The following is a 24,093-nucleotide window of genomic DNA, read 5'->3' on the forward strand; positions in this document are numbered from 1 at the left end:
CTAGCTGTCTGCCTGCTTGCCTAGCTAGCTGTCTGCCTGCTTGCCTAGCTAGCTGTCTGCCTGCTTGCCTAGCTAGCTGTCAGCCTGCTTGCCTAGCTAGCTGTCTGCCTGCTTGCCTAGCTAGCTGTCTGCCTTCTTGCCTAGCTAGCTGTCTGCATGTCTGGTTGTGTGTGTGTCTGCTTGACTGTCTGTGAATGTACTCGCCCATTTGTACCTGTGGGATTGTGCTTCAGCTCTTGGTTCTAGACTTTCCAGCCTTCAGTCGTCTTATGCAGCGACTCCGGCCTAACTTTCATCTATTGTATCTGCATTTGAATCTCTGGATGGAGTGGGCTTCAACTTACTCGCTTAGTTGAAGAAAAAGAGTTTTCCATTTTTATTTCCTTTTCCTTGTGTGAGTCCGCGTGTTGTCTGCTTAGTCTCTTGGTTCCTTCCATCTCCCTTCCCCGCGACGTCTTCCTCTTCCTCCTCCAGTTAGTCACAATAACGTGGCTAAAGTATGTTGACCAGACCACACACTAGAAGGTGAAGGGACGACGACGTTTCGGTCCATCCTGGACCATTCTCAAGTCGATTCGACTTGAGAATGGTCCAGGACGAACCGAAACGTCGTCGTCCCTTCACCTTCTAGTGTGTGGTCTGGTCAACATTCTCCTAGTTCCTTATTTCCATGTGATTAGTTTGTTATCCTTGCTCCTGTGATTGTAGTTGTCGCTATTGACCAGGCTGCAATGGTTATCTTGAGGTTATCTTGATAAGATTTCAGGGTTTAGCGTCCCCGCGGACCGGTCCTCGACCAGGCCTCCTTTTTGTTACACATTTCCAGGAAGCAGCCAATAGCAGGTGTCTAACTCCCGGGTTCCTATTTACTGCTAGGTGAACAGGCGCCTCAGGGTGAAAGAAACTCTGCCCCCTTTGTTTCCGCCTCCATTGCGATCGAACCCGGAGCCTCAGGACTATAAATCCGAAGCTCTGTCCACTCAGCTGTCAGGCCCCTTTAGGCCGAGTTAGGTTCAGCTGTCATGGTCGCTGGATTCTTATGGGATTTCTTGCTTTAAATATTCAATGTCTTCCATTTTGAGTATAAACCTAATCCAGTAGGTTTAAATAATCCAGTAATTTTGTCATCTACTCAGGTACTCATGACTCGCCTGTGACAGGTAAAAACTTTTTTTTTTTTTTTTTTAAATAGCGCCATCTGTTGCACGTATCAGCAACACAAACTGTACTAAATATGTTACGATTCCATTTCAATGTTTTCGATTGCATTGATAAATTAAATTTTCATAGATTTAGATTTGTTTTCATTTTGATTAAATTATTTTGTGTGACAATGCATTGGAATTGAGCTGTGTTGTTTACCATACTGATCATTTCGTAAGTATAGTTTATTTTTATTTTTTTCATTGTTTTTCATTTCGTTTTGTTAACTGTTATCCTTATTTTTCAGTGATGGGAACATCAGATCACTTCATGTTCCCACTTTTTTCTGATAGGAACATCAGATCATTTGGAAATGCATTGAACGAGGGAGTGGGGAATGGTGGGGAGGAAGAGGGGACGAGAGTGCGGGATGGTGGAGAGGACGAGGAGACGTGGGTGGGGAGGACGAGGGGATTGGGGACGAGGGGACGGGGAAGTGGAGAAATGTGGGGAGGACAAGGGAACAGGGACGTGGGGGATGGTGGGGAAGATGAGAGGATGGGGAAGGGGGGTAATGGTGAAAAGAACGAGGGGACAGGGGAGTGTGGCATGGTGAAGAGGACAAGGGAATGGGGAAATGGAGAATGATGAGGAGGAAAAGGGGATAGTGGAGTAGAGGATGGTGGGGAGGACGAGGGAGTGGGGGATGGTGGGGAGGACGAGGGAGTGGGGGATGGTGGGGAGGACGAGGGAGTGGGGGATGGTGGGGAGGACGAGGGAGTGGGGGATGGTGGGGAGGACGAGGGAGTGGGGGATGGTGGGGAGGACGAGGGAGTGGGGGATGGTGGGGAGGACGAGGGAGTAGGGGATGGTGGGGAGGACGAGGGAATGGGGGAGGGGGGAATGGTGGGGAGGACAGGGGGGACAGGGGAGGGTTGCTGTGGCTCAGCAATGCATGAGCATTGCTGAGCCCCAGCAACCCGTGGCCGGGTATAGCTAGTATAAATAGATAAATAAATAAACCATTGCAGGCGCATCAGGTTTTATTTCCTTGATTCTGACTTCAATTTCATCATCTTAGTGTGTGTGCGTTGGCATATTATGTCTGGAGGCTCATCTTGCACACTTGTTCCCTAAATCCTAACCGCACTTACTATTACACCCGGAGGTAATTATCAGGTGTATACCTTGAGTGGGCTCTGGGAGTTGGTTTACTCCCTAAGCCCGCCCCGGGGCTAGGCTTGACTTATGAGAACTTTGTCAAACAATCTTTTAATGGTGAGGGTGGAAAGAGGGATATGTGTGGGTACACTGCCGTGAGGGATGGGCACTTGCCAGGGATCGAGAGGTTGGGGAGGATGGGGAGACGTTGAATGGATGGGATTTGTGAGTTATATAGATTTTGGTGGAAATACATTGGTTGTATTTTGGAGAGAGGTAGCGAGGAGGAGAAAGGTAGGTGTGTGTATTCACCTAGATGCGCTTGCAGGGTCGAGTTAGGCTCCTACCTCCGCCTACGGAATGTTCTTAGATTAATGCAGTGATTCAATTCTCAAGGTTTTTATCATATTTACATTTACACTTTCAATCGAATTAGCTTCAACTACATTTACGTCTAATCTGTTCCAGTTATTGGCAGTTCTGACACTAAAAAAATTATTTCTGACGTCCCTGTGTCTTAAATGGATCTCAAGTTTCCATCTATGACCCCTCGTTCTGCTGTTTCTAGCTTTGAACAATGCTGCTATGTTCCCTCCATTCTATACTGCTGCACTGGCCGTGTTGGCTCTCCTTTTACAATCCTCATAACTATGCATTTAGCTGGGTTAAACTCTAGCAGCCATTTCTCAGACCACGTCTGGAGTATGTCCAAATCCGTTTACAAATCCTCACAATCTTTGGCATGACTCTTTTCATCACTTTTGCATCATCTGCAAACATTGAGATGAAGGACCCAATTTCCTCTGTCAAGTCCTTGACATGCATTAGAAACAGGATGAGCCCTAAAACCAACCCTTGTGGTACTCCACTCGTAACCTCCCTCCACTCTGATGCCCTCACTGTAACCCTCTACATCCTAACAATTAATTCTAAATTTGCTTGTCCATTTTAAAGAATGAAGAATAATTTTATTTATTTTATTTTTTATCTCTTTTGAACCCATCCCGGCCCTTGTGTGGCAGTGCACAATATAAAGTTGTATCTACATATTCATACACTGAAACGTGTATACAGTCTAATGTAGTTGATTGTAACCATGATATATGTGTGCTTCAGCCTACAGTTTAGATCTATTGTCTTGTATATAATCCTCTGTCCTGTGTGGCAGTGAATACCAGCATTATCCTCACTCTAATAAGAGCTAATTGAATTACTCAGATTACGCAAAATTTTAAATATTTTTTGTTGGTAAAGATGTTAATAATCTGCTTCCTTCCTGAGAGATACTCTCCAACCCACCTTAGGATTCTTCCAGATATGCCAGCTTGCTTCTCTAGTTTGAGTAGGAATCTTTCGTGAGGAACTATATCAAATGCTTTCTGACAGTCGAGGAATATACAGTCTGCCCATCCTTCTCGCACTTATTTGATTTGTGTCATATTGTTGTAGAACTCCAGAAAGTTTGTTAAGCATGATTTTCCTTCAATAAATCCGTGCTGGTGTCTTGAGACAAAGTTGATCTGTTCTAAGTGTTCCACTAGACAGCTTCGGATCACCCCTCTGTAGTAACTTGCAGGGGGATACTTGTTAGTGATACTGGTCTGTAGTTTAGCGGTTTGTCTTCCCCTTTTCTTGTAGAGTGGCACCACGTTAACTATTCTCCAGCAGTCAGGAAGTTCTTCAGTTTCTAGGGAGGAATTAAATATCATGGCAAGGGGGCGGCACAATGCTTCAGCTGCCTCTTTTAGTATCTTTGTGTGTGTGTTTACCTAGTTGTATTCACCTAGCTGTGCTTGCGGGGGTTGAGTGCGCACGCGCGCATATGAGCGCGTGTGTATGTGCAAATGTGATCTTTGAAGTTGGAATAATTAATATTCCGCACTATAACTTTTACAAAATAAAACACTTAAGCATATTATAGAAGACCATTTAACTCTGATACCAGGAATGAATAGCGAATGACATCACAGGCATTTGGTATTGTCAAGTGTAAAAACACACACAAGCACAACATAGTGTTCTACCTGCCGTGTTTTACTGTGTGATGACAAGTGTGTGTCGGGGCCAAGCTCGGTGTGCAAGGAAGCGTAACTCATGATGTTGACGTTGATATATATATGACGGCCTTGACGACGCGCCGCCAGCCTCATGGTTAGGTTTCATTCTTGTCTTAGAAACACACACCTGCACATAGGCTGTGTAGGCGCCACTCACACTGTAAGGTATACTGTATTGACTTTTATTAGCCAATTGCAAGATACTCTTAAGTGTATGATATTCAATTTAAGCTACTAGATAGGCTTTTGCTGTTCATCTTTTAAGTTGCTTATACCTTAGGCTATCACCTCTTTCTAGCCTATTTATTGCCTGCATCTACTTCATCACAATCGACTTGAGAATGGTCCAGGACGGACCGAAACGTCGTCGTCCCTTCACCTTCTAGTGTGTGGTCTGGTCAACTTACTTTAGCCACGTTATTGTGACTCATCGCCGGCACCTTAGGCTATCAACTTGTGTGACCAGGTCATCAAGCTTGAAAGCTATTCTATACATCAATCCACTTTTATGGACGGCAACGATGGTCGGTTAAGGAAGGGGACGCGTGAATGGTCGGTTAAGGGCACGTGGATCAAGAAAGAACTAGCCACCAAGTACAATTCGTGTAATATTATATTGAAAAACACTACCTCGTTGCTTTGTAAACTCTCTGAAGAACAAAGACGAAAAATGATGCCAGCGTTCTTATGAACAATAAATAATTCTCAGTACACACAGGTAAACATAGCCTCATTATGCATAATTTTTCATGGGTTCCTCATAATGAAAGTGTTTGTGGCGGGAGATGACTGTCCGCGCGGGCCGCTGCAAGCAAGTCACTTCTCTCAAATTTGCCTAATAATTAAAAATAATCCAGTGAGGATTTGTTTTACAAATGCTCGAGCCCTGGTCGTCTGGCAGGGAGCAGGCTACCAATACTAATCGCTAGGAGTAGTAGGTTGTGTTAGCTTAGGCTGTGTTTGGCTCAGTTAGGTGAGGTAAGATTTGCTCGGTGTTGAAATCCCATTTCTCGTGAACGATACGACTTGTATCACTAATGGCACACATCACACACACACACACACACACACACACACACACACACACACACACACACACACACACACACACACACACACACACACAGGCAAGAGGCACTGAACTACAGGCCTGTTTTCCTAACTTGCACTCCATGCAAGGTGATGGAGAAGATCGTGAGGAAAAGGCTCGTAGAGCGTCTGTAGGGAAATAACTTTGTAAAACACCACCAGCATGAGTCCAGAGATGGTAAATCGTGCCTCACAGGATATCTTGAGGTTATCTTGATATGATTTCGGGGCTTAGCGTCCCCGCGGCCCGGTCCTCGACCTCCTTTTTGTTACCCCCCCCCCCAGGAAGCAGCCCGTAGCAGTTGTCTAACTCCCAGGTACCTATTTACTGCTAAGTAACAGGGGCATCAGGGTGAAAGAAACGTTTTGCCCATTTGTCTCCGCCTCCACTGGGGATCGAACCCGGAACCTCAGGACCACGAATCCGAAGCGCTGTCCACCCAGCTGTCAGGCGCCCGAATAAAATAGAATAGAATTCTATGACCAAGCAACAAAAAATTGGCAAAAAAAGACAAGGGTGGGCAGACTGCATTTTCTTGGACTCAAAAATGACTACTAAAGTTCAACTCAGGAAAGTGTAAAGTAATGAAATTAGACGAAGGGAGCAGGAGGCTGAACACAAGGTACCATCTGGGAGGTGAAATCCTGCAAGAGTCAAATAGAAAGATCTGGGGATTAATATCACACCGAACCTGTCCCTAGAAGCCCACATCAAACGGATATCATCAGCAGCATATGCTAGATTGGCCAACATAAGAACTGCCTTTAGAAAACTGTGTAAGGAATCATTCAGGACCTTGTATGCCACTTATGTCAGACCAGTCATGGAATATGCAGCTCCAGCTTGGAGTCCATACCTAGTTAAACACAAGACAACCTGGTATACCTGTTCAGTACCAGGGAAACTTCTATAAAGCGACGATAACTCACCTCTCTAGTCGTGTGGTCCTCTGTTATCCATCGCAGATCTGTAAAATTTGAAATTGTCATTAATATAACAAATATTACATTCGTCTTATATTACAAGTAGATAAATGTATAATTTTATCATCATCATCATGATCGTTAGGAAATGTCCAACTATTTAACATTTTTATTTTTTCAAACCATCCCCAGACAAAGTCCATTCCACCCAGCGGTCGACCCCAAAGACACATTCATAAATTTTAACATGTTCATTCAAAATAAGAATTTTCTCAAATATAAATTAATAGTTATACATTAGCATATTTAGGCATTGGTTAGGTTAGGTGTTTAGGTTCTGTTGGCGATTATTTGTATTTGTAGTACGTGGGTGAAGCATTTACAGCGTTGTACTCGTGTCGGAAGACCTTACCTTTAAAGAACACAATAAAGTAGCCGTCACAACTGCAAGAAAAATGACAGGTTGGATAACAAGAACTTTTCACACTAGAGATGCTATACCAATGATGATACTTTTCAAAACGCTTGTGCTCTCTAGAGTGGAGTACTGCTGCACAATGACAGCCCCTTTTAAAGCTGGAGAAATTGCTGACTTGGAGAGCGTGCAGAGATCCTTTACTGCTAGAATCCACTCAGTAAAACATCTAAACTATTGGGACCGACTAAAGAGCCTAAATCTCTACTCCCTTGAGCGCAGGCGGGAGAGATACATAATAATTTACACGTGGAAAATATTAGAGGGGCTGGTCCCAAACCTGCACACAGAAATAACATCACATGAGACCAGAAGACATGGCAGGATGTGCAGAATACCCCCATTGAAAAGCAGAGGTGCAACAGGTACTCTGAGAGAGAACTCTATCAATATCAGAGGCCCGAGACTGTTCAACACGCTTCCGCTACACATAAGGGGCATAACTGGCAATCCCCCTCACAGTGTTCAAGAGAGAACTGGATAAGCACCTCCAAACGATACCTGATCAACCAGGCTGTGACTCATACGTCAGGCTGCGAGCAGCCGCGTCTAACAGCCTGGTTGATCAGTCCAGCAACCAGGAGGCCTTGTCGACGACCGGGCCGCGGGGACGCTAAGCCCCGGAAGCACCTCAAGGTAACCTCAAGGTTGTGGTTCGAACAAAAGTCGTCAGCGCAGCACTTGTTCCGGAAGTGTTCGAACGTTATCATTTGAGAGTTGTGTGAGAGAACCGGTTTTCATTCATGAACAGGGCGTTTGGCGGGTGGATGGAATGGACTTTGGCCTTTGTTTATGAGGACGGCTGCGTGGTCGGTCGGTAGCACAGCAGAATGCAACTCGAACTTCGCGTTGGTTTACCACACGGGCTCACATGAGCTCACACGGGCTCACATGGGCTCACATGGGCTTATATGGGCTCACACGAGTTCACATGGGCTCACACGGGCTCACGCGGGCTCACACGGGCTCATTTGGGCTCACAACGTGGACGACTGGCAGAGAGTCATGGTAGAATTCCTTTTTTCTCTCTCTCGTTCACAGACGGAACGAAGTTTAACACACACTATACCGTTTGTACCTTGCAGAACCTGTACTGCAACTTCGTTATCTTGACTGTTGAGTTACTATAAGGATAACACAGATAAACTGTGATGGTCTTCACTCGGTCTGTTGCATCTGCTGACTTGGGTATCTTCGCTAGTTGATTACGATTGTCTAAAATAAACTTATTTTGGGAACTATTCGAGTTAACTGGACGTTGCCTTTGAACTGTGACGATGTTAGTCAAGCTATTTGGCTCTACACAACGTGTTAGATGCGGTCCATCTAATTACCCAAAGCTACCCAAAGTAGGTCTGGTCGAGGACCGGGCCGCAGGGACGTTGAGCCATGAAATCCTCGCAAGTTAAACTACCCAAAGCTACCCAAAGCCTCCTAGCATTACATAAGTAATAAAGAACTATGATATATTTACTCACTATAATGTTGGTGCTGAATGTGGAACATGGGAATAACATATTTTTACTCTCAAGTAATATAATTTTATACCGAAATTAGACGACACTATAAGCGGCAGGTGACGCCACAAGAAGTCGACGATCCAAGCGACAATGTTGATTCCACGACTCACTGCACCATGCAACACCCATACAATTGTGCAACATGAGTCAGCTGGGGAATCTTGAGAGATTACTCACACACTCCCATCCTCTGTATCGCTGACCCTCCCTGCCTCACTCACCCTCCCTCACTCACCCCTCCCCGCCTCACTCACACCCCTCACTCACCCCTCCCTGCCTCACTCACCCTCCCTGCCTCACTCACCCTCCCTCACTCACCCTCCCTGCCTCACTCACCCTCCCTCACTCACCCTCCCTGCCTCACTCACCCTCCCTGCCTCACTCACCCTCCCTGCCTCACTCACCCTCCCTCACTCACCCTCCCTGCCTCACTCACCCTCCCTCACTCACCCCTCCCTGCCTCACTCACCCTCCCTGCCTCACTCACCCTCCCTGCCTCACTCACCCTCCCTGCCTCACTCACCCTCCCTGCCTCACTCACCCTCCCTGACCTGCCTCACCCCCTTCCCTCACTCACCCTCCCTGACCTGCCTCACCCCCTCCCCTCACTCACCCTCCCTGACCTTCCTCACTCACCCTCCCTAACCTGCCTCACTCACACCCCTCACTCACCCTCCCTGACCTGGCTCACTCACCCTCCCTAACCTGCCTCACTCACACCCCTCACTCACCCTCCCTGACCTTCCTCACTCACCCTCCCTAACCTGCCTCACTCACACCCCTCACTCACCCCTCCCTGGTCATGCCCCCTCACTACCCGCCATGTTCCTCATCACCCCCCCCCCAAGTCCCTCACTACTTCACCATTATCGTGAATGACGTGCACTACCTTCACAATACTCCCAGCCACCCCTCCCACAGCCCCTCCACAATACTCCCAGCCACCCCTCCCACAGCCCCTCCACAACCCCTCTCCTCGTCCCTTCTCCCCCCTCTCTCCCTCCATTTTCCCCCCTCCCCCCCCCCCTCACCTCACGCAGGTGCAGGTGTGGCCTGTGAGAGGCCGTGGCAGGTCCAACACCTTACCCTGAGCTCTGTACTTGATAGCGAAAGCTATTTTGTAATTGTATTTATTGATGTGCAAGTGTGTGTTGGCTATTTGTGCTCGTTGGATTAAGCTTCAGCTCTTGGAGTCCGCCTTTTAGTCCCCAAGCTCTACCTTCTGAAGTATTGAGTTAGTTTCAACTGTAATCTTTATAGTTTTAGGAGGGGAGGGAACTATCTAGAGAAAGCGTCAAGCCATTACGACTATATAGTACTTGGAAGGTGATCAGGATAAGGTTTTGGGATGGGACGGGGGAAAGGAATGGTGCCCGACCACTTGGACAGTCTGGAATTGAACGCCGACCTGCATGAAGCTCTACCGTTGCTCTACCGTCCAGCCCAAGTGGTTGGGACCAAGATCTTGGAGATTATCCGCATGTGGCAGAGTTCTCCAGCCCGTCCTCCTCAGCCTTCACAACGCCATGAAATTAATGTACTAAAGGTGCTTGGATAAACACCTCCAAAGGATACCTGATCAACCAGGCTGTGACTCATACGTCAGGCTACGAGCAGCCGCGTCCAACAGCCTGGTTGACCAGTCCAGTAACCAGGAGGCCTGGTCAACGACCGGGCCGCGGGGACGCTAAGCCCCGGAAGCACCTCAAGGTAACCTCAAGGTAAACTCCCGAACCTAACCGAGGACCCACACACACACAGAAAAAGTACCAGCCCATCGACTTACCGAGCCGCCGTGACTTATAATACATACATATAGTATCGTATTTTGAAACTTTATTTTTTTTATTTTTTATTGCGTCAAAATACGATGTGTTTTTCTAGAGGAAAAGAAAGATCACTCCAAGACCAACTCACTCAGCTGCCAACATTGTGTGGTTTCTTGATTTGTCACTGTGAAAATACAACCTCCTAATTTAAACAGAAACGTACTTACCCACTCAACCCACCTAACCTATAGAGTCTCATGTGCAGAAAACGTAGATATATGTGAGCCCTCACTTCTCGTAATAGGTTGTATTTGAAAACCGGATTGACGCAAGAAAGTTTGATTTAATTTCCCACTTATTATTACGAGCTGGGCATTGTAGAGTTGGGCCGCAAGTAGCCGGGACAATAAGAGCTTCGGTGGCCCATGTTGTTATTGTTTTAGATTCAGCTACTCAGAACAATACGTTCCAAGTAGCACGGGCTATGGTGAGCCCGTAAGTGGAGGCTCTTTGGAGCCATTGTCTGTATCAATAGCTGATACTGGGGATGGATGGGGGTCTTCATGGTGGATTTCAGCCTCGGAGGGCTGGCTGTACCAGTTATGGAGCTGGTGGGTTTGTGTTGGCCTCTAGGTCTTCCGCCTTTTCTTTGGCTGAGACTTTGGTTGAGCCGTGCTGTCGTTTGGTGGGGTGGCCTCCATGAGGTGGTCTTGTATCGAGTAGGTGTCGAATGTGTGCTGTGACGGTGGAGCTCCTACTAAGATTTCCTCGTCTGAAGAGTCCGTAACAACTGTAGTTGATGATTTCGACTTTCGTCTCGCAGCCTGAGGTTGGTTGCGAGACGCAGGTGGCCCAGAATCTGAGCTTTCTTAAGTTGTTTGTGTGTGTGTGTGGGCGTGTTAGGTGAGGCGCTCTTGTTGTTGTCGGTACGAGGACGATATTTATTAGTGTCTCAGTTTGTATTCCTTCGCCTTCCCCACACACATCAACATGGCTTCCACACACATACCAAAAGTATGCAAGAATTCACACACAAAGTAAAGAGAGAGAGAGAGAGAGAGAGAGAGAGAGAGAGAGAGAGAGAGAGAGAGAGAGAGAGAGAGAGAGAGTGGGGGGACTGAGAAAGTTACGATGACGGGGAGTAACGCAAGAGTCAGCGGGAGAACCATAGTGGTCCAAGAGTTGTTTTCATTGTCGATGTTTTGAAGAGTGCGGAGACTTTCTCGCGTTATGACGTCTGTTGCAGCCCTGCCACCCCCTCCCCCCCCTATGTTGTGTGTGTGCCTATTGGTGCCTGCAGGATCGAGCTCTAGGACCCCGCCTTTCTAATAGTCGGTTGTCTGATGTACTGACTCCTGAACTATTTGAGTATTATATATGTAATACATATGCCAAGGGTTCGATTGAGGGTTAGTCAGGGTGAGTTTTTCACCCCTGATGCACCTGTTCACCTGGCAGTAAATAGGTATTTGGGAGTTACAGCTGCTTCGGGCTGCTTCCTGGGAATGTGTGTGTGAGTGTTAGAGAGAAATATACGTATTAGATGATAGAGGAAAAATAGATTGGTTAGAACATGAATCAAACTACCACAAGACAACATTCCAGGTTAACCAAATACAATCTTTTAATAACTGGGCCGCACGCCACAACCCTGCCCCTACACGGGCGCCACAACCCTGCCCCTACACGGGCGCCACAACCCTGCCCCTACACGGGCGCCACAACCCTGCCCCTACACGGGCGCCACAACCCTGCCCCTACACGGGCGCCACAACCCTGCTCCTACACGGGCGCCACAACCCTGCTCCTACACGGGCGCCACAACCCTGCTCCTACACGGGCGCCACAACCCTGCTCCTACACGGGCGCCACAACCCTGCCCCTACACGGGCGCCACAACCCTGCCCCTACACGGGCGCCACAACCCTGCCCCTACACGGGCGCCACAACCCTGCCCCTACACGGGCGCCACAACCCTGCCCCTACACGGGCGCCACAACCCTGCCCCTACACGGGCGCCACAACCCTGCTCCTACACGGGCGCCACAACCCTGCTCCTACACGGGCGCCACAACCCTGCTCCTACACGGGCGCCACAACCCTGCTCCTACACGGGCGCCACAACCCTGCCCCTACACGGGCGCCACAACCCTGCCCCTACACGGGCGCCACAACCCTGCCCCTACACGGGCGCCACAACCCTGCCCCTACACGGGCGCCACAACCCTGCCCCTACACGGGCGCCACAACCCTGCTCCTACACGGGCGCCACAACCCTGCTCCTACACGGGCGCCACAACCCTGCTCCTACACGGGCGCCACAACCCTGCTCCTACACGGGCGCCACAACCCTGCCCCTACACGGGCGCCACAACCCTGCCCCTACACGGGCGCCACAACCCTGCCCCTACACGGGCGCCACAACCCTGCCCCTACACGGGCGCCACAACCCTGCCCCTACACGGGCGCCACAACCCTGCCCCTACACGGGCGCCACAACCCTGCCCCTACACGGGCGCCACAACCCTGCCCCTACACGGGCGCCACAACCCTGCCCCTACACGGGCGCCACAACCCTGCCCCTACACGGGCGCCACAACCCTGCCCCTACACGGGCGCCACAACCCTGCCCCTACACGGGCGCCACAACCCTGCCCCTACACGGGCGCCACAACCCTGCCCCTACACGGGCGCCACAACCCTGCCCCTACACGGGCGCCACAACCCTGCCCCTACACGGGCGCCACAACCCTGCCCCTACACGGGCGCCACAACCCTGCCCCTACACGGGCGCCACAACCCTGCCCCTACACGGGCGCCACAACCCTGCCCCTACACGGGCGCCACAACCGCCGTCCAGCGCACACTGATGAGTCATGCTCCTCGCCACAAACACTGTTTAGCTCACAACAATTCCTTCAGTTCGACGTGTGGGGGATGGTGGGGGGGGAGGGGCGGGTGAGTTGCTACACACGTGGTCAAGACGCCGAGCCTCCGAGTCCTTCCTCTTTATGATCTTAATTAAGACGTATTACCAGCGCCCGTATCCCAGGGGGATGACTGAGACCTCCGCTCTTGTTTGTCTAAACTTACCTTTAGTCTTTTGAATTAGGGAAGTGGGAACTTGATGAAGTTACCTTAGACACGGGTTCGATTCCTCGACCTGCTCTAAAGATTTACTTATAGATACATCACTTTATTCTGATTTCCTTATGTAAGTAAACTTTTTATAGGAGTATATTTCTAAAACGCCAGATGTGGGATCACTGGAGTGTTTCAAGCGTAGGCTAGACACCTACGTGCATGAGTTTGGGAGGGTATGAAAAGGAGTTGCCTATAGGCCAATAGGCTCACTGTAGATAAATGTTTTCGTATGTTTATATGCACTTGCTTATTCAACATTCTTACGGCGTTGTAAAATGAAATTAATTTGATTCCAATTGCGTGTTTTTTTATCGATAATTCCGAAGAAAACGGCATTAAACGCGGTTTTCCTACATATTTAAAACTATAAAAAGATCATCATCACACACAGAGATCGCACTAACGTGATGCATCAAATGAACGAATCCACGTTCAGTAGAACTTCGGTTTGAACCCTTTTAACCCTGTCGTAGCTCAGTCGATTAAGGCAGTGTCTGGGATGCTCCCGGACGCAGGTTCGAATCCTCGTCACGGCCCTTGTGGATTTGTTCAAGATCATCATATTTCAATTATGTCTTAAATAATGCTTTGTTAACCGATGTGAGGTCGACTTACAAGGCCCACCAACTGCTTAATACTGCAAGTGGTGTGATTAGCGATGGATAGGCCTATCTATGTCTCATGAGGAATATATTGCTTCAAGAAATAAGACTAAATTATTCTACGATGATGGAGGTATTGATTTAAGAATGGGTTACTCTCTCAATTAGCGATGGATAGGCCTGTCTGTCTTCCATGAGGAATATATTGCTTCAAGAAATAAGACTTAATTATTCCACGATGATGGAGGTATTGATTTAAGAATGGGTTACTCTCTCAATTAGCGGTGTGATAAACACTTTACGAATCTCCGCCAGGAGCGGTGTCGGCCATATTAATTTTCACCTTTGGGAGCGCACATTCTGCCCTCCGTCCCTCCTTCCTAATTTTAATGGCAGGGGCTCCACAAGAATGATTATATATACAGCAGGGAATTTGTATATTCTCTATATGCTCGTATACATGTTTGGGTTACCCAGGCAGATGTTCAAACTGTTGTGGATGACGGATGGCAGGTGGTGTATTACCCAGGCAGATGTTCAAACTGTTGTGGATGACGGATGGCAGGTGGTGTAGAGGGTTATTTGAGGTTATCTTCAGATGATTTCGGAGTTTTAGTGTCCCCGCGGCCCGGTCCTCGACCAGGCCTCCACCCCCAGGAAGCAGCCCGTGACAGCTGACTAACACTCAGGTACCTATTTTACTGCTAGGTAACACGGACATAGGGTAAAATAAACTTTGCCCATTGTTTCTCGCCGGCGCCCGGGATCGAACCCGGGACCACTGGATCACAAGTCCAGTGTGCTGTCCGCTCGGCCGACCGGCTCCAGGGTGTGTTAATGAACAGAACGTTACCCTCTTCTTAGAACGTAATCTACCATAAGTTTTGCTTGTCTTAATCTGGCCTACCCTCGGGGGCCTCGTAGCCTGGTGGATAGCGCGCAGGACTCGTAATTCTGTGGCGCGGGTTCGATTCCCGCACGAGGCAGAAACAAATGGGCAAAGTTTCTTTCACCCTGAATGCCCCTGTTACCTAGCAGTAAATAGGTACCTGGGAGTTAGTCAGCTGTCACGGGCTGCTTCCTGGGGGTGGAGGCCTGGTCGAGGACCGGGCCGCGGGGACACTAAAAAAGCCCCGAAATCATCTCAAGATAACCTCAAGATAACCCTAATGTATATATGTAGCAAATGTTCTCCTTCTACCTAATATATATTTACCTTAATTGAATCGAACCAATAGTTGTAATATGAGATTAGACCAACTTTACCTGAATTCTGGCCCCGGCTTACGCTAGCCCGCGCTCATATTACACTAAACACAACATGAAACACTGTAAATATATTGGACAAGTTCAGATTCAGAAAAGACCTGGGTAAATACTGGTGAATAAAAATAGAAGAAATTGTTGGCCGCATTTCTTGGCCTAGTATGCAAGGTCCCATATACCTAACAGGCAGAATGATTGTAGTTATTTGCACATATTTCTTTCCAGATTTGTTCTTTTCTAACAATAATAATCTGTTATATTAGGAACATGAATTACTGACTTAGTTATATTAGGTTAGGATTGGATAAGATAGTTAGGGTAGATATTAGATAGGGCAGATTAGGTTAGGTGTTGTCTATACAGTATAACTAGGTCATAAAAGTATTTGTGTACGTCTGATACCATACTACTTGTGAAGGAGGAAATGTATATGTTTATCTCTCAGAATGTTCGGTAATGTTTATTGCTTGTGATGTGTGTCTATGTATGTATTAACACGATGTACTGAACGGGGTGAGAATAGCTTGAGCTACCTCATCCCTTTGTGTGTATTTTACCTCAATAAACTTATTTCAATTCAGGTTAGGTTTGATCAAATTCCTATGTTAGTTTTGTTTGAAATAACTTCAAATTTCAATCATATATAATACATTGAAAACTTTAATATTTAATAAGAAACAAATTTGGAAAATCAATATTTCACGAAAATTCATCTTGTTGGGCAACTCTGGATGTTAAGTGTGATATATATATACATACATATATATATATATATATATATATATATATATATATATATATATATATATATATATAATATAGTGTGTGTGTGTGTGTAAATCACAGATATTAACATGTGATGAACAATGTGACAGTGTCAGACCACGGAGGAAGGATTAGGACAGGAGATTCCTTAAGTACTTTCGTATTTAATATCACATCTTCAGAAGGATTGTTTACAGTTCAGTGGGTGTGTGGATATATAGGCAGGAAAGAGGTGAGGTGAGGTACAATGTCTTCAGTGAGATAACGGGATATTGATAAGGTATTAGTGAGACAAATGTGTGTCAGTGATCCTACTCAAATCGCCCTTTAACTGATCAATCAAAGATGGATCTAGATTATAGAGAGCAGTGCTACACGCTTTGTTTGTACACGGGTCAGAAAGTTCTCACCAAATTGACTGGGAGAGGGCTTCTTCAATGACGAATTTTAAAATCATTTTCAATAGGAACATTACTGAATCTGCTCTAATATAGATTACAACATCACATAATCTGAACATTAGCAGTGGTCTGTATAATTTAGATACATTTTTAATTTAGACCCAATATATATGTATATGTATAATATATATAAATAATGTGGGTGTATATAAGGGGAGCTGGCCAGAGTGGGCCAATAGGCCTCCTGCAGTCTTTTGTTATTGTAATGTTATGTAATAAGAGGTGGGTGGGAGTGTGGCCAGACTCCGCGGTGAGGGCGGGGCGGCGCCCGCTCCCAAGGTGAAAGTTACCTGTGTAAATATTGTCAGCTATATGTGAAAGACTCGCGCTTCTCTAATAAACACACACACGCGCTCATACTCACACACACACACACACACACACACACACACACACACACACACACACACACACACACACACACACACACACACCACACACACACACACACACACATACACACACACCACACACACACATACACACACACCACACACACACACACACACACACACACACCACACACACACACACACACACACACACACACAGTTTCAAATGTAGATATGATAGAGCCCAGTAGGCTCAGTCAATGGTCAATTGTATCTTCTGATTTTGTCCATTTACTATAAAACCAAAAAAACGGCCAACCAACCCATGAAAAACTCTCCAGACACAAAGCAGAATGCCTTAAAAGAAACCAACGTCGTCTATGCCTTCAAATGTCCACTTGGGGAGAGTAAGCCCCAAAGAACTCAGTATATAGGCAAGACAACAACATCTCTTTCTAGGCGATTAACAATGCATAAACAACAGGGCTCCATTAAGGAACATATCTCTTTCCACAACCAGACCATCACCAGAGAAATCTTAACAAACAACACAGAAATCATCGATAGATTCAGCGATAGCAGGCGGCTTGACATCTGCGAGGCACTACACATCAAAAAGTCAACACCAGCAATCAACAGCCAATTAATGCACAATAATATTCTACCCACTTCAAGACTCCATACCAATATAGAAGTATCAAGAGGAAGTATAAGCCAATAGGCCCTTTGCAGTTACTTCCATTCTTCCTTTTCACTTATCCAATTTATACCCATTAAACCGTGTTCTTTCTTGTGTTGGTCAAAAGTTTGTTCACCTCATCCAAAACTGTTTCAACATATCACCTCGCCCAAATGCGAGTATATAAGACAAGCTGTTTAGCGTTAGAATTAGCAAAACTCTGTTAAGTGTTTTCAGGCTACAGTTGTGTGTGTGTGTGTGTGTAAACTAAAGTCTTTGAAAATGTAATACGTTATTACGAAACGCGTTCAAGCGTCGCGTCAGACTAGAAATAAAAATGAATTTTGGAGAATTGATTTTTCAATTACCAGCGACAGTAAAAAGAAACATAAGGAATATTGAGAAAATTCGTGTTAGAATTATTAATCTTACTTTTTCGGTCATATTGAACAACATATGTTTACAAGAAAGACTGCTACCAAAATATACTAATATATATATTTTATATATATATATTTATATATATATATATATATATATATATATATATATATATATATATATATATATATATATATATATAAAATGTCGTACCTAGTAGCCAGAACGCACTTCTCAGCCTACTATGCAAGGCCCAATTTGCCTAATAAGCCAAGTTTTCCTGAATTTATATATTTTTCAATATTTTTTTCTTATGAAATGATAAAGCTACCCATTTCATTATGTATGAGGTCAATTTATTTTTATTGGAGTTAAAATTTACGTAGATATATGACCGAACCTAACCAACCCTACCTAACCTAACCTAACCTATCTTTATTGGTTAGGTTAGGTTAGGTAGCCGAAAAAGCTAGGTTAGGTTAGGTTAGGTAGGTTAGGTAGTCGAAAAACAATTAATTCATGAAAAACTTGGCTTATTAGGCAAACCGGGCCTTGCATAGTAGGCTGAGAAGTGCGTTCTGGCTACTAGGTACATTATATATATTATATATAATTATATAAGATAATTAAACTGACCTCGGAATGAGTATCAACCATCTCCCGGGTGCCTCTCCTGGGTGAAGAGAAACAACACCCCCAAGTAAGGAAACCTGTTGCAACGCCTCGTCCCGTCCGGGAATCTAATCCAGAATCAATGGGACATAAGGTGACGGTGGTCTCGACGCAGGCGACAGCTGACGGCACTATTAGCACCTCCCAAGACCAACAGCATCGCTAACTTGAGCTCCTTCACGCAGCCTGCCCAACAAGAAATTAGCATGACCATCTCCTTCGTCCACCGTGTAACGCGTTCTCCAGCACTTCACTAATTAGCAAGACGTTGTCAGAAGCGTATACATGTGTGTCTATGTATACTTCAGGGTTGTTTGTATGTATGAGTGTGAGATTATATGATTCACCTGACTAATTAAGAGTCCCTGCATGCGGAGTTATGGAGCTCGGAGCAACCTACCCAGGACCCGTACTAGATTACACACAAATCACAATTGCGTGATGCATCAAATGAACAAATCCACAAGGGCCGTGACGAGGATTCGAACCTGCGTCCGAGAGCATCCTATACGCTGCCTTAATCGACTGGGCTACGACATGGTAAAATGGCCTATTGACATAGCTCGAGTGCATGGGGGGGGGGGAGTTGTGTAAAACCCTGGTTTGTGCCTCGGAGAGGCTGCAGGATCCAGTAAGTTTAGTAGAACTTCGGTTTCAACTCTTTTTACCCATGTCGTACCTCAGTCGATTAAGGCAGCGTCTTGGATGCTCTCGGGCGCAGGTTCGAATCCTCGTCACGGCCCTTGTGGATTTGTTCACCCGTACTAGGCCCACGGCCTACTAACTCCCATCTATTTTGCTTTTGGTTACCCAGGTGGGTATAGGAGCAGACACCTTCCAGTTAGCAGGGTGAGAACTCTTCCTTCCCGTAGCTGCTGCTGTTTTAGCCTCAGCTACTCAGAACAAAAAGTTCCAAGTAGCACGGGCTATGGTGAGCCCGTAATCCCGTAGCTCATGGTAAACCATGGCCTACTATAGCCTTCTCCTGGAACACCATCCGCTAATAGGTTTGCTTTAGGTTCACAATTACTGCTGGGTAAACAGGGACGAGCAGTTACTTACGGATTGGTTCCCAGTCAATCCCTCCCCCCGGATTTATTTTGTCACAGGGCGAGTGTGCGTGCGTGCGCGTGTGTAACTAGCACGGTCAACAACTAACCATCCCCAGCGTACAGCACACAAATGATGACACCCGCGGGTCCCTATTTACTCCTGGGGGAACAGAGGCATGAGGTGTTAGTGCCAGGAGCAGGGGTCACGAAGACTGATCCCTTGCTGTGTGTGTGTGAGGTAAGACTTGTAAGCTTGTATGACTGATCCCATGCCTCTTATCTTTTATTATTACAAAGATAAGCTTAATTTTCTGTCATGAAACTGCCATTTTCAAATGTAATGTTAAATGGAATTCTGAGTTTAATTTCTCTGGGAAAACTGTACTTACCTATTTGTGCTTGCGGGGGTTGAGCTTAGTATCTTTGGTCCCGCCTCTCAACTGTCAATCAACTGGTGTACAGATTCCTGAGCCTACTGGGCTCTATCATATCTACATTTTAAACTGTGTATGGAGTCAGCCTCCACCACATCACTGCCTAATGCATTCCATTTACTAACTACTCTGACACTGAAAAAATTCTTTCTAATGTCTCTGTGGCTCATTTGGGTACTATGTTTCCACTTGTGTCCCCTTGTTCGTGTTCCACTTGTGTCCCCTTGTTCGTGTTCCACTTGTGTCCCCTTGTTCGTGTTCCACTTGTGTCCCCTTGTTCGTGTTCCACTTGTGTCCCCTTGTTCGTGTTCCACTTGTGTCCCCTTATTCGTGTTCCACTTGTGTCCCCTTGTTCGTGTTCCACTTGTGTCCCCTTGTTCGTGTTCCACTTGTGTCCCCTTGTTCGTGTTCCACTTGTGTCCCCTTGTTCGTGTTCCACTTGTGTCCCCTTGTTCGTGTTCCACTTGTGTCCCCTTGTTCGTGTTCCACTTGTGTCCCCTTGTTCGTGTTCCACTTGTGTCCCCTTGTTCGTGTTCCACTTGTGTCCCCTTGTTCGTGTTCCACTTGTGTCCCCTTGTTCGTGTTCCACTTGTGTCCCCTTGTTCGTGTTCCACTTGTGTCCCCTTGTTCGTGTTCCACTTGTGTCCCCTTGTTCGTGTTCCACTTGTGTCCCCTTGTTCGTGTTCCACTTGTGTCCCCTTGTTCGTGTTCCACTTGTGTCCCCTTGTTCGTGTTCCACTTGTGTCCCCTTGTTCGTGTTCCACTTGTGTCCCCTTGTTCGTGTTCCACTTGTGTCCCCTTGTTCGTGTTCCACTTGTGTCCCCTTGTTCGTGTTCCACTTGTGTCCCCTTGTTCGTGTTCCACCCGTGCTGAAGAATTTGCCTGAAATTGACAGGTGCTACACCCTGTCAATTCCCCTGTAGTATTGCCTCCGTGTTTGTCAGAACTATTATGAACTTATGGAAGATCTTTGTCTATTGTTCTGAGAGCGGAAAGATCATTGAACGTTTGACGCTTGCGTTCACGAGTACATATATACTGTTGTTCTTGCGCAGGCTTTACCAGAGTTTACCTGAAGGGCACTATCTTCAGTGGCCTCGACGGTTACAAGAAGCCGGTGGTTTGCCAAAGGTCCTCCAACCCCCCTTATTATTTCTGTTGTTGCTTGGCAGAGACCAGGTGTTGCTCGAGGGAGCCATGGTTGGGGGGCGCCATGGCTGCTGGAGTGTGGTGATGGTGAGGACGGGCTGCTGGAGTGTGGTGATGGTGAGGACGGGCTGCTGGAGGGTGGTGATGGTGAGGACGGGCTGCTGGAGGGTGGTGATGGTGAGGACGGGCTGCTGGAGTGTGGTGATGGTGAGGACGGGCTGCTGGAGTGTGGTGATGGTGAGGACGGGCTGCTGGAGGGTGGTGATGGTGAGGACGGGCTGCTGGAGGGTGGTGATGGTGAGGGCGGGCTGCCCCATGACCCTGGTGACATTTCGGACGCAATTTGGCGCGCTCCCGAAGGCGCTACGCTTACAGTATTATTATACCCAACGGGAGTGTGCGAGTCGGTCCGTCCAACTACTCCATGGGCACTGACAACCTGCTGTGCCCGCTCAAAGTCCATACCTTTAATGTGTAAGGATCTCGGTGGTACAGTTGTTTGCGTCCATGATTCGCAATCTGGAATCCAGAGTTCGAATCCCTGGTGGGATGGAAAATGCTTGGGCACGTTTCCTTACACCAAATGCAGGAAATAGGTACCCGGTTGTTAATCAATTGTTGTGACGATGTGTCCTGGGGAGGGTCAATAGGTCGACCTTGGGGGGTGACCTCGATATAAGCCTAACGTGTGTGTCTGTGTATATCTATACAGGTTGACTTCCTTCTTCCGTAAACCAAATGAGGAGTGTACGAAGAATAACGTACAGGAGACTGATAATGATAATAAGGAAAGTTGCAAAAGTTGTGTTTCGACTGCTTCTAGTTCAGATGTTCAAACTGGATCCATCATATCCATGTGCATTTCAGAAAGTAATGGTGCCGTTCATCATTAGAAAAAATGGTGAAAACCCTGTTTGAGGTGTTTGGACTGAAGAAATGTGGAAGAAGAAAAAGGACGCCTCTCTATGGTTAGACTTCAGGGATGATAAACTTGGGTGTAAATTATGTGCAGACATAAGCACTGTAACACTTCACTTCTAAGGGTTTAAGACTACAGTGAGTGGCACATGTACCAAGTGTACTATGATGCAGCAGGTGGCAGTACACGCTTGAAGTATTAGAACAAAAACTGTTGATAGGGCGCCTGACAGCTGGGTGGACAGCGCTTCGGATTCGTAGTCCTAAGGTTCCGGGTTCGATCCCCGGTGGAGGCGGAGATAAATGGGCAAAATGTTTCTTTTTACCCTGATGCTCCTGTTACCTAGCAGTAAATAGGTACCTGGGAGTTAGACAGCTGCTACGGGTTGCTTCCTGGGGTGTGTGTAACAAAAAGGAGGCCTGGTCGAGGACCGGGCCGCGGGGACGCTAAGCCCCGAAATCATCTGAAGATAACCTCAAGAGATCATAAACTATGGAAAGTTCACACTGCTGCTTTACGTGTTGAAAATGTTGCTTGTGAAGATGCTCTTGGAACATTGTGTGATGCCATGAAGGCTTCACATCTAAAGCCAACTTGTTCAATTTTGTGTTCTGTATATTATTTACCTCAGAATGACAGACTAAACTCTGATCACTCTGGCTTACTGGAACTACAAAAGCAAAATGGTGTTGACATTGTAATGAGACTGTATTCCCGCACTAGTGCCACAGAGATAATTACTCACATAGCCTTAATATGAACAAGAAAATTTGCCAGCATATCAAAATGGCGCACTTTCTGTTGTCATTGATGAATCAACAAGCCTGAACATTAAATCAACCTTGATAGGTTACTTGAAATGTGAAGATGATAAGGAAAGTAATCCCCATTTCATATTCATAGATCTAATTGAACTACCTGATCAGAAAGCAGCCACTATTGCTCGGTATCTATTGAGCTGTCTCAATTATCATGGGTTTGATGACTTATATTTGAAACAGAACCTTGTAGCATTTGCTTGTGATGGGACAAGTGTCATGCGTGTGATTTGATAACTTTAATATAAAATATATTCTAAACTTGAAGTAACTGTTGAAGCAGTAAATATATTTACAGTCTGGAGCAGCAGTGGCAGTAACGCGCGAGTGGTTCAGAGTGAAGGTGTGCACACTCCCGCCACCAGAGTGAAGGTGTGCACACTCCCGCCACCAGAGTGAAGGTGTGCACACTCCCGCCACCAGAGTGAAGGTGTGCACACTCCCGCCACCAGAGTGAAGGTGTGCACACTCCCGCCACCAGAGTGAAGGTGTGCACACTCCCACCACCATTGAAATTGATTTCCGTGCACCGACTTCCAGCACAGCGTTAACCTCCTTATTATCTCCGTCAGGGAGTAGTTACACTTTAACCTTCATGCTTAAACCTTGGCTTCTGATGAATGTAATTTGTGTGTGTGTGTGTGTGTGTGTGTGTGTGTGTGTGTGTGTGTGTGTGTATGTGTGTATGTGTGTATGTGTGTATGTGTATGTGTATGTGTGTGTGTGTGTGTGTGTGTGTGTGCGTGCGCGTGTGTGTGTGTGTGCGTGCGCGCGCGTGCGCGTGCGTACGTGCGTGCGTGCGTGCGTGCAACTAGTTGTGTTCACCTAGTTGTGCTTGCGGGGGTTGACCTCTGGCTCTTTGGTCCCGCCTCTCAACTGTCAATCAACTGGTGTACAGATTCCTGAGCCTATTGGGCTCTATCATATCTACATTTGAAACTGTGTATGGAGTCAGCCTCCGCCACATGTTGACCAGACCACACACTAGAAAATGAAGGGACGACCACGTTTCGGTCCGTCCTGGACCATTCTCAAGTCGATTGGACTCCACTTTTCTAACCAATCTATTTTTCCTCTATTATATATACGACATATATTTATCTCACACACACACACACACACACACACACACACACACACACACACACACACACACACACACACACACACACACACACACGTACATCCCCAGGAAGCAGCCCGTATCAGCTGGCTATTTCCCAGGCACCTATTTCCTGCTAGGTGAACAGATGTAGTGGGGTGAAAGAAACACTGCCCATT

At 46.7% G+C, this 24,093-nt stretch overlaps 1 protein-coding gene across 3 annotated transcripts in view; it reads right to left on the reverse strand.

The window, feature by feature from the left end:
* Window positions 1-24,093, reverse strand: part of LOC138350783 (baculoviral IAP repeat-containing protein 8-like) — a 79,167-nt gene that overhangs the window by 23,721 nt on the left and 31,353 nt on the right. For 2 of the 3 annotated variants that reach the window (XR_011222289.1, XR_011222287.1), the window contains exon 2: window positions 6,381-6,418. The gene's annotated coding sequence lies outside the window, so the exon portion shown is untranslated. Of the gene's footprint in view, window positions 1-6,380; window positions 6,419-18,404; window positions 18,627-24,093 lie in introns of all 3 variants that reach the window. The other variant, XR_011222288.1, reaches the window with a different exon arrangement.

This window comes from Procambarus clarkii, chromosome 47, assembly GCF_040958095.1.
Source record: "Procambarus clarkii isolate CNS0578487 chromosome 47, FALCON_Pclarkii_2.0, whole genome shotgun sequence".
Taxonomy (NCBI): domain Eukaryota; kingdom Metazoa; phylum Arthropoda; class Malacostraca; order Decapoda; family Cambaridae; genus Procambarus; species Procambarus clarkii.